This window comes from Gopherus flavomarginatus, chromosome 10 (genome assembly GCF_025201925.1).
Source record: "Gopherus flavomarginatus isolate rGopFla2 chromosome 10, rGopFla2.mat.asm, whole genome shotgun sequence".
NCBI lineage: Eukaryota > Metazoa > Chordata > Testudines > Testudinidae > Gopherus > Gopherus flavomarginatus.
The window spans coordinates 12,240,890-12,255,925 of NC_066626.1; the positions used below are offsets into that span (position 1 = coordinate 12,240,890).

Consider the following 15,036-nt stretch of genomic DNA (forward strand, 5'->3'; position numbering starts at 1 on the left):
GGAGCAGAGGGGCTTTTCTATTTGCTCTCCCACAGGCAGCACCTCTCAGCATGGGCTTCCTGGGGCTGGGCTCTTAAAGGCACAGGCATCCCACTGCCTAGACACTGCAGCTCCTCTCTGATGTACTTACTGAGGGGCTGCAGTAGGAGACTCAATTCAGTGAAACTGGGCATTCCCTGTACCCCCCGCAGCCAGGCGGCTGTGCACCCCTCCTCCGAATTTCCCCAACACCCCCCCAGTGGTCAGGTAGTTACATGCAGCTCTGCCAGTGTTGTCACTGGTTGCAAATTTGAATGGAAATTGAAGTTTAAAAGCAGATACAAGGTATGAAAAATACTTGTACCTGAGAAAGTAAAATAGGTTTGGAAAGTTTGGACAAAGCCGGGTTTCCTCACCCAGCTGTTGTGTTTGCTGACAATGTCAGTGCATTAGCTTCGGCAATGTTGGCCAACCTTAGAATTTCAAATGATGATTTGTAAGTGAGGTGTGAATGAGCTCTCCCCTGACAGCTAGTGATGACCAGGGTTAGGGGAGGCTTTGGGACCAGACTATATTTACATGAACTCACCTACTCTGCCGAGGTATCCAGCAGACAGAGCTGGGCTGCCTCTGCTCTATGTGCCCGGAGGAGGGAAGGTGTGAGGGGCTCCAGCCTGGGGCTCTTCCTCTCTCCTGCCAAGCCCTGACTATTAATCCCAGCCCTGGCACTCCTTTCTTCAAGCGCTGTATGGGCCAGAGGAAAAGTGTGGCAGGAAGCACAAGGACCAAACTTGTGGGCACCAGGTGAAGCACCGAGAATCCCAACCACCAGGTCAAACTGCAGGAATCAGCAACCAGGGTGGCAAGTTTTAGAGCCCAACCCATTGTGGCCATCACGGCCAAAGACCTGGCTCCAGTGGATGAGTCACCCAGCAGGAGGGAAAAGACTCACTCTTGTACAACTGGAGACAGGGAAGTTGAGCACTGTGAGCTCCAGGGCTTTACCACAAGCTAACACAAGGTCCCACTGAAAGTTGAACTCAGATTGCAGGATTCAGTGTCCCAAGTGTTGCCCGTTACACCATGGGACCAGCTTGTGCTGCCTTCTCTGGCCATCAGTGACCCTCACGGGGCTGGCTTATGTAAGGGACTGTTGGCCCTTTACTAAAACTTAGTGGGGTTTTTGGTTGGCTAGTTCCCAGTTCCAATAGAGGTGGGAAGGGTCAGTGGGAAATCAGGCCCCTGAGACTGACAGTCCCCAGGGGCAATGGGGAGAGGCCAAACTTCCAAGTTAGCTGGACTGACAGGCCAGGCAGTGTAATGAGGGAGTCACCAGGCCAGGGGGTCCCATCCAGTGCTGGCTTTAGGCCCATTCCCCCGATTCCCCCAAATTTGGCCCTGCACCTAAGAGGGCCCCATGCCTGCGTCTATAAGGGCCCCACGCCTTAAAGAAGAGAGCCTAACTTTTTAGTTTTTACTCACCCAGCAGCGGCTTGGGTCTTCAGTGGCACTTCAGTGATGGGTCCTTCACTCACTCCAGGTCTTTGGTGGCCTTTCGGTGGCAGGTCCTCAACTTTACACAATCTGTTTCCAAAAATTGGTTTCTGTAAAATCGGAATAATCCTCTAGTGTAGACATACTTTATTTGCCTGAGCATCCACAGTGTGAACTGGAGCCAGATCTAGTTTCACTCTGTCTACACTTCAAACACTGCTGTGGCACTGCTATAGCACTCTGGAGTAGACAGTGACTGGTGGGGTTTTCCCATCCCTTTAATAGCTACATGGGCAGAACAATTCTTCCTTTTATTTAACACTATCTAATCAGGGCTTAGGTCACCTTAACTCTATGGGTTTGGAAGGGGTGTTCACACCCTGAGAAATGTCGCTCCTCCAGTTCAGTGCCCAGCGTACACCAGCCCTTAGATTCCTCTTGGTATTTCAATACAGGCACTGATCTGTGAGAGGAAAACATCAGCCCGCCAACACAGAGACTGAATTCCCCACATTTAATCTCTCTGCACTTTCCAGAAAGTCACAAAATTCAATTCACTCTTGCTAGGACAGAGAAAAAAATAAGTGATACTAAGTTTTTGGCTTTATTAAATAAAATTAAGTGTTTAATGAATATAGTAAAAATATATCCTGATTCCTCTAAATAACACCACAATGTGAAATAAGAACAGAGAAAAATCTTGTCAGTGAAGACAAGTGAAGTTTTGCAAATGATCTTCCCATTATTAATTTGCATGCTGCCCCCATTGGAGGTCTGGACGCCTCCAGTGTCACTGCTCTGCATTCACCTTCCCCTAGAATTGTTCTTGGACATTCCCAAATATGAAAAATTGTGCAGTTCAGAATGTGAATAGTGACCCCGGCTCCTTCCTGCACCTGCTCTACATTGCTCCACAGCAGCTTCTCCCCCCGCAGAGTCACCCCAGCACGGCAGTGCAGCCGCCCAGGGTTCAGCAGGGGCCCCTGGCAAGGACAGTGGGTGCAGCTAACAGCCCAGGCTGCCTGGCAGTGAGTCTGCTGTAAAAAAGCAAAACCCCCTCCCAGAAGTACAGAGCCTGAATTCCCCAACTTTAACATCATGACCCCCTGTAGAAAGCCACACGTGTCAGTTGTACTTTCACAGGGAGATGCAAAAATCAGGTGACACAAATTTTTAAGTTGAGTAAATAAAGTTGAGGAGATAGTTATTAACCTCACAAAAATATACTAAAGATCCCTCAACATAACGCCTGAAGGCGAAATATGAACAGAGACAAACCTTGTCAGCAAAGGCTCATTTCCCAAATGATCCTCAAAATGTTACTAATTCCCACCCCTCCTCCACAGGAGCTCTGTGCAGTGTCACTGTTCTGCAGGCAGCTTCCCATTAAATAATGTTGTGAGACATTCCCAGGCCTGGAAATGTACCATCGACAGAATTTGAAGAGCAAACCTGGCTCCCCGCACCAGGCAGGATTTGAGTGTTTTGTCCCTGTCGCTTAGTCTTTGTCAATAGTACAGACGCCAGGGGAGGGATCCTGGCACAGGGGAAAGGATTGTAGATTCTAACCTGTGCTTTGGAGAGGAAGTAATAGTTGAAAGGGGCATTTTTGTCTCCTCCCCTCCTCAGTGTCCCCTGGGCTGGCTTCTACCTTCCACAGGACAAATGAGGGGGTGACACCCCTTGGTTAATGAAAGCTAGTGCTCCAGGTGAGGTTTGAATTCACAACCTCAGTATAGCTCCTCTCAGCACTATCCTATAAGTGCTGTGCACTAGCCAGTTGTGTCACTGGAGCACCTGTTAGCTGTTATTCTCCAAGACCCCTAGGTTGATAAGGGCGAGGAGTGACCCCAAAACATTCTCAGTGGGGTTGAGAACAGGTAACGACAAGTGTTGGTACTCGGTGGGGTGGATTCTTCTTAAGGGTTCCAGGCACCATTTGACCCTTTTGTTCTTCCCTGTGTAATAGCAGAGCTGACTGAGACTCAATGCAGAGTCTTGCTGCAGACCAAAAGATCTGAAATCACTGATCCCCAGGTCTGAGCATTAATCCTGCTCTGGGACAGCGTCTCTCATGCAAGAAACTGCCCAGTCTGTGCTAGCAGTGAGGCTCCCTCACTAACAGCTGAAATCAGGGAGAGCTGTGTGAAGTGCAGGGCCCCGGGGTGCCTGAACAGGGAGGAACAACACCCCAGGACTTTTCAAAATGGGAGGCTCTGCCTTACCGCTTTGTAATGACCATAAGGGCAAGTGAGAGTGGGGAGGGAGTGGAGAGCAGTGAGTGGGAGGTGGGATCTTGGGGGGAAGAGGCAGCATAGCAGCGGGACCTTGCGGAGAAGGGGGGGCAGGGGCGTGGCTTCGAGTGGCAGGGATGGGGCTACTGTTCGGGCTCTGGTGGCCTCTACTTTTAGGCAGGGCTGCCCGGGGGGGGCAAGTGGGGCAATTTACCCTAGGCCCCGGGCCCTGCAGGTGCCCCACAAGCCCTGGCCGAGAATCCCTTCCCTGGCTAAAGGCCCCTTTTTACATTTTACTCACCCAGCAACAGTCTGGGTCTTTGGCAGCACAGCGGGCCCTTCACTCGCTCCAGGTCTTCAGCGGCACTTCAGCGGCAGGTCCTTCAGCGCTGCCCAAGACACAGTGTGAGTGAAGGACCCGCTGCCACCGAAGACTCGAAGCGCCGCCCAGTGAGTACAAGCACCGCAGTCGGTGGCGCCTTTTTTATGTCTGCTCCCCCGCTTTGCCCCAGCAGGCCCCCGAATCCTCTGGGCAGCCCTGCTTTTAGGGAGCCTGTTCCGCTCCTGGTGGGACCACAAGACGTCCCAGAGCAGAGAGGGGCCAGCAGAGTGGTGCCAAGGGGGAACGGCAAGTGGCCAGCAACGTGGCCAGACAGCGGAGGGAGAAAGGGGCTTTCCCCCCGGGAGGTGAGAGGTGAACTCTGGGTTTTCATTGACCCAGGACAGCAGCTGTGGGTGAGGTGCAGTGAAGGGAGGGACACATCCAAAGAGCTTTTGGTGTCTGGATTTAAGAGCCTGAGGTAAAAGGCCACTGCCCAGCGCACTGTGGGTTGGTGTTTTGCTCATAGTGTTGTGTTATGAATCCTGATTGTGGTGTTTTCCCAAGTTAACACAAGGTGATTTTCCTCCTTTTTCTTAGTTTCTTTTCTACACTCAGTGGTTGTGAGTGGAGAAAGTATCACCTCTTAGAGGCACCCAGTGGCCAAGGTTAGTTTCCCCTGATTGCTGGGTGGGGGCTTAAGCAGATTGTGCACCCAAACAGGGAATTGTAACTTCAACCTTCATAGTAAGAGCCAGAGGTGCAAACTGACTCTGCTTAGGGCGGCAAAATACATAACGCCGCCCCTGGTCAGGGAATTGCCCACATTGAGCACATGGTGAGAGCTGTGTCATCCGAACTGTCCATTGGCACCACCCTGCACTGGGCTGTAGTTGTGCTCTCCTTCACGTAAATCCAGTCAATGCGACTCCTGGCCTGTCCCTGCAGAAAGATGTACCCCCTCTGCAGCTCTAAGCTGACCTCACTACAGACCTGTGCCTGTTGTAAAAATGTTTCCTCTGACAGTTGGGAAAACACCAACAACAAACAGTCCAGAGGAAGGGAACCAGTTCCTTCCATTTCTTAATTGGGGACCATACACACTAATATAGCCCTAACCAGTGCCACAGAGCACAAAGCCCACCAGTAACGTCCTCCCTGGTCAGAGCTCCAGCACCTTCTGTACTTGCACTGTGAATGTGAAGAACAAGACTCCAACCCCATCATTCTTCCCTGGCCTGGAAGACCAAAGAGACAGGCCCTTCTTCCAATCACCCTCTGCCTATCAATCTACCCTAAACTCATGAATGTGGATTTCCTGAACACCCACCATGTCCAAGTCCAACTGCTCTAAGGCACTGAACATCAAACACCTCCTCCTGGGCCCCCAAATCCCTGCCATCTTCCCTGGTACTGCCCTTGCTCAGCTGTCCCTGCCTGTAATTGCCCTGCAGCCCTGTGCCACCATTCCTGAGGGTTACCCTACCTCGCTCACTTCCTGCCATGTTGGGAAAGACAGCTCTCATCCTTAAAGGTCAGGTGGGCCAACCAGATGCAGAAGCCCACACTATCTTTTCCTACTGCAGAGCCCAAGATCAGAGATTCACCATGGGTGCAGACACTATTGTGCACCCAGAGAGCAAGCCATCATTGTGCAAAGAGGGATGAAAGGGCCTACTAAAGCCTGGGATTGAACCAGGAACCTTTAGATTTTCAGTTTAATGCTCTCCCAACTGAGCTACTTTAGAAGCTGTTTAGTAGTGTTTTGGCCTCCTGCTTCTCTGTCTGGATGTTTTTGCAGCAGTTGCACACAAAAAGAACGTCATTGGGAGTGGCCCCTGCCTTGCTCAGCTTGACTTACTTCCTCATCCCATTCCTGCCTGAGTTCCCGGATTGACCTGGTGGCAGAAGGCGACTGGGAGCCAGTGGCACGGGGAGAAAATGAGCTGGACCCTGACCTAGACTAGACCCTGGCAATGAGAGTCTGGTCACCACTTGCCCCCCCACCCTGTTGTCCTGGATTCCTCCACTGGGTGTCATTTAGGGAGGGAAGTGGGGCTTCTGCTTCCCCTCCCCAATAGGAACCCGATGCCCTTAGCTGTGATGAGTAAGAAGTGGCTGTTGGCTGATAGGGCCTGTCCCCGAGGAGCTGGAACAGCAGCTGCCACCTCTCCCTCAGCTCCAGGCTGTGGGAAATGCTCTTTGTCTGGCTGCATGGGCGGATGCTGCTCCCTGCTCTGGAGAGTGTCTGTATTGCTCTGTCAACCCTCCGTCTTCACTGCGCCCGTCTGGTAAGGTCCCAAGTGCCCCCTCCAGCCTGGCAGCTGAGAGTCTGTGTGGACATCAGCCCCCCTGCCAGCCCCCACAGGCAGCAGCAGCGCCAGCCCCCTCAGCACCACAGGGGCACTCAATGCACTTGCTGTGGGGAGATGGCTCCTTGGTGTCCAGCTGCTAGAATGAGAGCCAAGAGAGAGCAGTGTCTGGCTCACCGTGGGGGAGAGAAGAGACCTGATGAGTGTTGATCTCCCTCAGTCTCCCCTGCAATGCTGGTCAGTTTTATTATCACTGTAATAGTCAGTGCTTCCCTTCAGGGCTGGCCCTAGAGGGGTGCAGGATCCGGGACAAATCCCCTCTTTTCTGCACCAGGCCCTGCCCCCACTCCACTGCTTCCCCCAATCCCTCACCCTTGTCCCATCTCTTCCCGCCCTGCACCTTTCTTCCCCATTGCTATCTCTCCCCCACATCTTCCTGTCCCCGCTCCTCCCTGTCAGCCCCCCCAATGCCTCCTGCACCCCACTGAACAGGCAGGCAGGATCATTGACAGGCAGGAGGCGCTGAAGGGGAAGAGAAGGAGCTTGTCGGCAAGGCCTGTAGCGGGGGCAGAGCTGGCTGCCAGTGGGCGCTGAAAACCTTTTCTTCCCCTGTTAGTGCTGCAGCCCCATAGCACCCATGGTTTTGCTGACTAGGCTCCTTTCACACTCTCTATAGGGCAGCAGCCAGGGTTATGGCTGATCTATGGGACATGGGGCACTAGGTGAGTGGCAGAGGCTTCAGGTGCTGAGAGTTTGCCTGACACCTCAGGGACACAGTGTGAGGTGGTGTCCCAGGCATCTTTATGAAAGGAGAAGAACAGGATTTACTTGGCTCTGGTCTACACTATGAGTTTAGGTCAAATTTAGCAGTGTTATATCGATTTAACCCTGCACCCATCCACATGACTAAGCCTTTTTTGTCAACTTAAAGGGCTCTTAAAATCGATTTCTGTACTCCTCCTCAATGAGGGGATTAGCACTGAAATCGACATCGCCGGGTCGAAATTGGGATAGTGTGGACACAATTTGACGATATTGGCCTCTGGGAGCTATCCCAGAGTGCTCCATTGTGACTGCTCTGGACAGTGCTCTCAACTCAGATGCACTGGTCAAGTAGACAGGAAAAGCCCCATGAACTTCTGAATTTAATTTCCTGTTTGGCCAGCATGGCGAGCTGCTCAGTACAGGTGACCATGCAGAGCTCATCAGCAGAGGTGACCATGGAGTCCCAGAATCGCAAAAGAGCTCCAACATGGACCGAATGGGAGATACTGGATCTGACTGCTGTATGGGGAGACGAGTCCGTGCTATCAGAACTCCACTCTAAAGATGAAATGCCAAAATATTTGACAAAATCTCCAAGGGTATGAAGGACAGAGGCTATAATAGGGACCCACAGCAGTGCCACATGAAACTTAAGGAGCTCAGGCAAACCTACCAAAAAATCAAACAGGCAAACGGACGCTCTGGGTCAGACCCCCAAACACGCCGCTTCTATGATGAGCTGCATGCTATTCTAGGGGGTGCCCCTGCCGCTACTCTACCCCTTTTCATGGACTCCTGCAAGAGGGGAGTCTCACGCAACACGGATGAGAATTTTGGAGATGAGGAGGAGGAGAAGGAGGGTAGCGCACAGCAGGAAAGTGGAGAAAGCGTTCTCCCCAACAGCCAGGAGCTATTTATCACTCTGGAGACAATACTCTTCCCAATGCGGGCTCCTGGACCTTGATGGTGGAGAAGGCACCTCTGGTGAGTGTACCTTTGTAAATAAAAGCTACTGGAATGCATTCAAGCAACATCCATTCTTTATCTCTCTGTGCTATCCTCAGGAGAGCGATATCATCCATGGTCACCTGGTTGAAATAGGGAAATTTTATTACGGGGATATTCAGAGGCAAAATGCAACCTTGTACTGAAAGCAGGTGTTATGTAATGTTAACAGCTTGGTTCACCATGAAAGAGTCTACCCATTGTTCTTTAAAAATGTGTCTTTTTAAATACTACTCTCCCTTTTTTTCCCCCTGCAGCTGCAAATGTTTCAACGCTCCTCCTATCATCTCCGTCCCAGAGGCTAGCGCAGATAAGAAGGCAAAAAAACCACACTATTTTAAAACGGAGTGGGTCGCAGAAACCCCTTTGGGACTGTCACCTGCTGTGCCTGCTTCTGAGTCCGTTTTCCCTGCCAGCTAGGGACTTCAGTACCTAGCCTGTTTGAGCCAGACGTACTACCCGGCTGCAAACACAGATCCAAGTCTGAACCTCGTCCCCCACAAGCTGCAGGCTTAGCTGAAAACAGCTTAAGAAGTGCTGCCCTCTCTGACACTCAGCTGCCCAGCTCCCAATGGGGTCCAAACCCCAAATAGTTCCCTTTTACCCTGTATAAGCTGTAAAATCCTGTTACCAGGGCAGCGCCTAGCAGCCTGTGCATCTGCCTGCCAGCGCGAGAGCTCGTAAGGCACTAATCCGGATAATGGCGGCTGGGTGGCAGGGGACTGAAGAGTCAGCAGAGTGATGCAGTGGAAGTGTGCTGGGCCCAAAAGTTAATGGATCAAAGCCATCCTCTGCTGCATGGGTGCTTGTTTCTTATCCCTTTGGGCCTTCAAGTGAGGCAGAGACTAGCAGAGCACCACAAGGCAAGAGGTGACTGAGGTGAGGTGATGGCCTGCCAGGGAGCTCTCTGGCTGCCTGGGCGTGGTGAGGGCCTCCTGTCCTGGAATGAGGCTGCAGTGCTTCCTGATCCCCTTTTCCTATTCACACCAGCAGGCAGCTGCTGTGGGAGAGCACAAGGGAGGCTCTCGGGATGCTAGGCAGCGCTGTGTGGCTGTCAGGGGAAAGAGCTGAGGCTCCCAACTCGACCTGCCATTGACTTACGTGGCTCTGCGTGCCGTCAGCCGGGGCGGGCCAGGCTGAAGACTTGACTCAGGCTTGGGCAGCATGGCTGCACTTTCTTGACGAGGCATGAGGCAGGCCAAGAGCTTTGCATAGCCTACAGGGAAGTGGGAGGGAGGCATCTTTGAGCCAGCGTGTCTCGTCAGTTTCTCCCTTGCCGCTTGGGAGGAGGCTGGAGGGGAGCAAAACTTTCCTGGCTGAAAGTTTGGTGCTCATCCTTGAGGATTAAGCCTAAGCCTCCAGCATGGCTGCTGGGAGATGGGTTTCTGAATGGCATCCAACCCGCTCTTCGGGCCACCAGCTGAAAGCACTGAGGCCAAGAGGGATGGTTTTGAAGTGGCAAAAGGGGGCCTTTGAGGCTCCAAGCAGGTCTTGTGGAGCAAGAGAATAGCAAAAACTTATTGTCACTCTTGGGTGGGCTCAAACCACCATCCTTTTGGTTAACAACCAAAAGCACTAACTCAATGCACCATAGAGACACGTATAGAGACAGCTGTCTTGAGTGCAAAAGTCATCGGCGGCTTGCACAGCGCCAAGAGTGCAACCTGTGAGGCAGGAGGTGGCTGATGCCTGCAGCAGAGATCCCAGAAGTTATTAATGGACAGAGACTCCTCAATGCCCTTAGTAACAAGGGTTTGGGGTTCACTGAGGCCAATAAGGGGGTTACTATGTCTGCCCTGTAACCCTGGGTGTCAGGTCACTGTGCAGCTTTGATCTAGATCTCGGATCTCAACAACCGACCAACAGCCCACAGCCTCCCCCTGGGTCTGCCCCACCTGGTTCCTCCTTACAGGCTGACCTTACCCCCCTTCCAGCCCCTGATTCACCCCCTAATCATCCTACTGCCACTCAGAGCCACAGACATGGAGGTGCTGAAGGAGGGAGGGTGACTCTAGAGTGGGGTTCTTCTCTAAAGATGGCTGGTAGAAAGGTGGTGCTCAGCTCTGTCAGCGACCTGCCCAGTGGCCTCACTGCCAGGGGAAGCAGACATTTCTGTAAGGCGCATTAAGGGGCCATTTGGCTTTGAAGCAAATGCAATGAATGTGCATTTATGAGAGGGAATTTCCATCTTTTTATTAGTTGTTCATCAGTGGCTTAATGGATAAGGCATTAGCTTCTGAAGCCAGAGATTGTGGGTTCAAGTCCCATCCAGGGTGAAAAGTTACTTCCTTCCTGTATATTGCAAGGGAACCAGGGCCGTCCTAAGGCATAGGCAGAATAGGCAGCCGCGTAGGGCCTCACACTGCCTGAGGGTACCACTCTGCAGACAGTGTAAAAGCAGGGCTGCTGCAGAGTGGTACCCTCATGCAGCACAGTCTGAGGAATGGGATTGGCTGCTGGGGTCTCTGGGGAGGGGACGGGACGGGACGGGGTGGGTTGGGAAAGGAGCTCACCTCTGAATGTGACTCTTTCCCCCTTGCTGAGGTCAGGTGAGGCTGTGGCTCTGGAACCAGTATCCTTTGTTGTCTCCCATAACATCCATTCTTCTGCCCCACAGAGCAAGCACCCCCTCCTTTCTCCCTCCTCCCCAGGAGCACCCCTCTCTCTCTCCTCCCTCCCCTCTGTCAGGGCTGGGTTGGGTGAGGTGCTGGGGGATAGGTGGGGGGAGGAGAGGCTGGCTGTCTGCTGAGGAATGAAAGTGAAAGTAACTCACTTCCTGGGCAGCGAGCCAGGATTGGAATGTCACACAGGGCTTGGCTGGGTTTAGCCAGATGTGTGAAAAATCAGGATAGGGAATTGGGGTAGGGTGAGCAGATATCCCTATTTTATAGGGACAGTCCCAATTTTGGGGTCTTTTTCTTATATAGGCTCCTTTTACTCCCCCCACCCCCACCCCCACCCCCACCCATCCCTGTCCTGATTTTACACACTTTCTGTCTGGTCACTCTAGGTGGGGGTAATTGGCGCCTATATAAGACAAAGCCCCAAATGTCGGCTCTATAAAATCAGGACATCTGGATCTGGCCACCCTAGCTGGGGAGCGCCTCTCCCTCAGGCTGGCAGCTGCCAGCGATCCATCTCATCCGGGGGGAGCTGCACAGGGCAGGATGAGCTGCTGTGGCTCCATGGGTGCCCTGTCCCTGAGATCAGATGCTGTGCTAACTTCACCATGGTCCATAAGGCTGGTGGTGGTGCCCATTGGCGTGTGATTGGATCTGAGGGTTTGCTGCTGCTGTTGCCACTCTGCACCCCAAGAGGTGGATTTTGGGATCCTGCAGTTTTCCACCTATCTCCTCCTCTACTGCAGCTTTTGGGGGTGAGCCAAGCATGAAAGCAGTACTGTGTTGCCATTTAGATTGTCATTTAACAACTTTGTTTGCCAAAAATTCTTGCTAACAATCCTGAATCCAATTTCAATATTTTTTTAAAAAAAAATCAATATCTTAGCCAAAAACAGAAAATTAAGTTGTTGACAATTATTAGTGACAGGTTTGGTTTGAGGCAGGGAGTGGGCCAGTTTTCATCAGAGAAATAAAAAATGTTGACTGACTTTCCTATAGCCTGTTACTCCTGATAAGAGCCCTCCAACTGTAATGTGCTCATCTCCTTACTAGTGTATAAAGCAGGGGTCGGCAACCTACGGCACACGTGTCAAAGGTGGCAGGTGAGCTGATTTTTGATGGTATGCAGCAGCAGGCTGAGCAGCTCAGCCCATCACTGCTCTGGGGTTCTGGCTGCTGCCCTATTGCCAGCTGGGATACCAGCCATCAGCCCCACTCAGCACCTGCTGCTGACCTGGGGACCCCCAAGGAACCCCAGGTTGGCAGTGGGCTGAGCAGGCCAGCTGAACCACTCAACCTGCTGTCAGCCTGGGGTTCCATTCACTCAGCCGGCAGCGGGCTGAGCGGGCTGGTGGCGGGCTGAGCAGGGCCGGTGGGGGGTTGAGTGGCTCAGTCTGCTGCCAGTCTGGGGTGCCAGCAGCACTCAGCCTACTGCTACTCCGGGGTTCCGGCTGCCGGCCCCTTGCCAGTCAGGAGCTCAGCCGCCAGCCCCACTCTGCCTCCTGCCAGCCTGGGTGAGCAGAATCCTAGGCTGGTAGCGGACTGAGGGGGGGTTGGCGGCCGGGATCCTGGCTGGCAGGAGTTGGTGGTCAGAACCCCAGACCAGCAGCGGGCTGAGCAGGGCCTGGGATCCTTGTCTAGGGTTCCAGCCACCAGCCGCTGCCAGTTTGGGGTTTCATTTACTCAGCTGGCAGTGGCCTGAGCAGGACCGGTGGCCAAGACCTCAGATAATAACAATAGTTTATTTATATAATATAGACATAGAGAGAAACCTTCTACAAACATTAAAATGTATTACTGGCACAAGAAACCTTAAATTACAGTGAACTTGGCACACCACTTCTGAAAGGTTGCCGACCCCTGGTATAAAGTGACCATATGTTGTACTAAGATTCTCCTGCTTTTTTTTTTCCCTGTGAGTCAGTATAACTTTTGCCAGCCCAGAAGTTGGGCAGCCAATGTTTTACGTTTTCACAATGTTTTCTCCAACTTTCATAAAGTAAATACATAGTTAATATGAGTTTAAAAGGCCAGGGACACTTCTTTGTGAAGAATCTGTACAGCAGATCATGCCCACAGACGATCCAGAAAAGAAATTTGAGGTTGAATTTTTTAATGTTGTGATGGATAAAGCAGTATCTGCTGTTGATGAAAGGTTTAATACCTTGCAAGTACACCATGAACAGTTGGATTTTTTTTATGACATAACTAAATTCAACGAAATAGGAAAACAAGAGCAACTAATGACAAAGTGCAAGAATCTAAAGAGCCTCCTGAAGCACGGTGATAGTTTTGATTTAAATGGACTTGAACTGTATGAAGAATTGAGTACACTGTCATCAATGTTGCCACATGCAAAATCGGTGATGGACATTGTACAGTTTATTCATACCCGCAAACTTGTTGACATATATCCTAATGTGTACATTGCCACTCGTATACTACTGACAATTCCTGTAACAGTAGCATCAGGAGAACGGAGTTTCTCAAAACTAAAGCTCATTAAAAACTATCTCCGCTCTACAATGAGTCAGGAACGCTTGACTGGTCTTGCGTTCTTGCGATCGAACAAGACACGACTTTGTCTTTGTCATACGATGACATTATTACTGATTTTGCAGCCAAAAAAGCCAGAAAGATTGCTTTTAATTAAAAACAAATCTTTGTTTCAATACCTCTTCATATAAATTTCCAATAAAATTTTGATAAATTAAAAAATATATATTATTTGCATCATTCTGTCATATCAGAATTTTTTCTATAGTGCTGCTTCTTTAGTGCTAGTCCATCAGCATTACAGTTTGCTTAATTAAGTTTAACTGGTTTTAATAATGTGAATGTGGCAAGTTTTCCAATACTATAAGCTTATGTTTGTGTTGCTAAGAGCAGATCAGGCACAGGGGCACTAGTTTAATAATCTCGCCTAGGGCACCATAAATCCTAAGGCCGGCCCTGCTTCTAATTCTGTTTTCCCATGACTGAACTATAACCGCTACTACAATTTTGTTTTGCATGGCAAATTTCTGTCGATTCAGCTCAGAACTTCAGAATTTTCAAAAGGCCTGCAAAGTAAACCTGACTGCAGCTGATGCTAAGAACTTCTTAAACATTCCCTCTCATCCATTGTAGGTTGTACAAGCTCGGTTACCTCCTGAATTCTAAGTGATGGAAGAAAAGAATACTGGATATGTTCTAGCCTGTGCATTTGTTCTCAAATAGTAACCTCATCATTTAAGACCCAGGAAACATCTTTTAAAACCCAGTTGGGAAAAAAGTGGGGAAGGCAGAAAAGAGTAAAATGGTGCTTTTAGTCTGGATCATATTATCACCTGCAAGGATGGTGATTGTGCATGAAGTTATGCACCCGCAGCTGGGAGCACTCGGTTTTAAAAACTGTGCCCTGATGCAGTGAGAACGTGCGAGTTGCAAGGAGAAGCACTGTTGAGGAGTTTTGACTCCTATGCCCAGTATGTTCTGCTGCATGCATGCCATCACTTTAAATGAGAATGTAACAAGCACAGTGTAAATTGTGCCATAAGGGGTGTGAAGAAGCCTCAGTGCTCAGAGTCCATCTCTCCCAAGGTGCTAGAATGCATCTGTAATCGGTAGTCCAGAATTTCACTTTTTAAAATGGAGTGCACACAGCGGCTGGTGCATAACTTCCTGTACAATTATAGCCGTATTCAGGAGAGAAACCATTAGGGCTAAAGAGGAGGCGATCAATGGTGATACAGCCGAGGGAAAAAGAACAGGTGTGGATGGACAGAAGGTTCTATAACAATTAGCACATTTCCTTCCCTTGTATATTTGCTGCTATAAGGTTCAAATTCAGAGTCACTTCGTTTCTACCTAGAGTCCCAGGGTGATTCCAGGCAAGTGGAAGGGCTATGTGACTTGTAAGAGTAAATCATGCTGAAAAATTGAAACTACACACCAGCTCGGTGGCGGGAGGCATCGGAGTAAACGCAAATCCAGCCTAGGGCCACCATGCACTGATGGCTTGGCCAGTTACAGGTATGAGAGTCATGGCGTATGCGGCTGTGTCACAGGACTCATCCTGCTTTCCCAAAGAGGTGCGCCTGCAGATCATAGGAATTAACAATGCGAGATTCAGAGAACTCATGTGGCAACTAAGGGCTACTCTAAACCAGGAAATTAGCTCAACCCAGCCCACGTTGCTCAGGGGTGTGAAAATGCACACCCTTCCACGGGTAGTTATGGTAACCTAAATTCCCGTGTAAACAGTGCTAGGTTGCCAGAATAATCATGGAGGTGGATTAACTACACCAATGGGAGAATCGCTCCTA

The 15,036-nt window shown here is 50.6% G+C and overlaps 1 long non-coding RNA gene and 1 other non-coding gene across 2 annotated transcripts; both read right to left on the reverse strand.

Moving 5' to 3' along the window:
• Positions 1-5,701: 5,701 nt before the first annotated feature.
• On the reverse strand, positions 5,702-5,774 carry TRNAF-GAA (transfer RNA phenylalanine (anticodon GAA)). The gene has a single exon. It is a non-coding gene; the product is annotated as a tRNA-Phe (tRNA).
• Positions 5,775-8,125: 2,351 nt separating this feature from the next.
• Positions 8,126-10,899, reverse strand: LOC127030188 (uncharacterized). Its single transcript, XR_007768331.1, has 2 exons — positions 10,622-10,899; positions 8,126-8,191 (listed from the first exon to the last, which is right to left on the reverse strand). It is a non-coding gene; the product is annotated as an uncharacterized LOC127030188 (long non-coding RNA).
• Positions 10,900-15,036: the final 4,137 nt, after the last annotated feature.